Consider the following 1669-nt stretch of genomic DNA (forward strand, 5'->3'; position numbering starts at 1 on the left):
ACCCAGTCCAAATAGAAGCTCCTATTGTGCATGTGTGCTGAGGAAACTGGGAGATTTCATGCTATGATCTCAACTAATTATGACCCAACCCTGTACCTATACAGCTAATAATTAACATGTTCAGCATGCAATCAACTGTAAATTCTCACTTGTCAGTAATCAACAATCTCTCCTTTCTTATTAAAAATGACTATTGATGACTAAGAATCATAAACTAATTTACTCAATTAGAAGGACTGTTTATTAAATTAAGGTCATAGTCTGTGTAACAGGTAAACACGTGGTCTGGGTTTCTATACTAGCTAATGTTAAAAGAATGTGTAAATGTTTACTTTCTTTTCAGTTATGCATTTAATTTCTGACTAATCCCTAACAAATACAATTGTTAGGTAGCATTAATGTCTAAGAATCTAAACTGGTATCCTATTCCATGGTAAACCAATCAGATTCATCAGCTTGGCTTCACGTGTCATGTGGAATCTTACTCCTACCTGCCTGCCCACGTGTATTTCCTTTGACTTCTTTCAAGACTTTTCCATCAGTAGCCCTTCTTAGATTTTCTCCTACTATGGTTGTATTATTTATGCTGGGGCTACCTTAGCTTAGCATATCTTTCTTTATCCTGTTCAAAGTTCATCCACCCTTTAAAACTAACCTCAACCACTATCCAATACAAAGGCCTTCTTCATCTGCAGCAGCTCTCATTCAGTATTATTTATAATTCATTTATGCTTGTATTCACAATCACTCAACAAATATTTGCTGAATACCTTCTATGTTACAGGTGCTATCCTTTCTTAAATTTGAATTTAGCAGTATACTGAGTTTGTAGTTTAATGTCTTCTTTATCTCCACTATAAAATTGGGCTCACCTTGGCAGTGTTTTGTCCCTTTTTTTTAAGTCATTAAATAATGTAAGGCAAACCATGCAGGGAGTTAGGAGGCTGGCTTTGTGTCTTTTCTTGGCTACTCCTTAGTCATTGAATAATTCAAACAATTGAAGATTTTTTAAAGATTCTTTCATGTACATTGCAATGTTAGACACCAGAGATAAATCATTTTATGTAGTCAACAATCTAGAAGCAAAATACTCTACCTGGGATCCCAAGTCTTAGATAAGTTAGTATTTTACATTCTGAGGATTTTATCTAAAGTTTGGATATGTACTTATGTGCATTTTTCCAAGAAGAGAGTTCATAGACGTTAAAGCAATACCTGTAGATGTTGAAGGTATTGCTCATTTTTTAAAAGGTTAAAAAGCTCATGAACTCAATATGTGTAAAACAACACACAACTAAAGAACAAAAGTCATAGAAGAGCAACAGTATCCTAAGCTGAGCTTAAAAAAAGGTAAAATGCTGGCTCAGCACCTGTAGCACAGTGGTTATGGTGCCGGCCACATGCACCAAGGGTGGTGGGTTCGAACCCAGCCCGTGCCTGCTAAAAAAAGGTAAAATGCTATCTAACTGTAGTTGCTTATGGGAAAGATTCCTCTTGAAACAGATACCATTCATCTTTTGGCTGAGGCTTCCTCATGGAAAAACAGGATAGATTATAAGATATCTGCTATTTTTTCCAGTTATATTTCTTGATTTGATCACCAGATGCCCATCGAAATGCCAGTAATATCATAGGTACTCAGAAAACATCTGTTAATTAGCAAATCCTA

Source organism: Otolemur garnettii, unplaced genomic scaffold (genome assembly GCF_000181295.1).
Source record: "Otolemur garnettii isolate 467f Iridium unplaced genomic scaffold, OtoGar3 scaffold00041, whole genome shotgun sequence".
Classification (NCBI taxonomy): domain Eukaryota; kingdom Metazoa; phylum Chordata; class Mammalia; order Primates; family Galagidae; genus Otolemur; species Otolemur garnettii.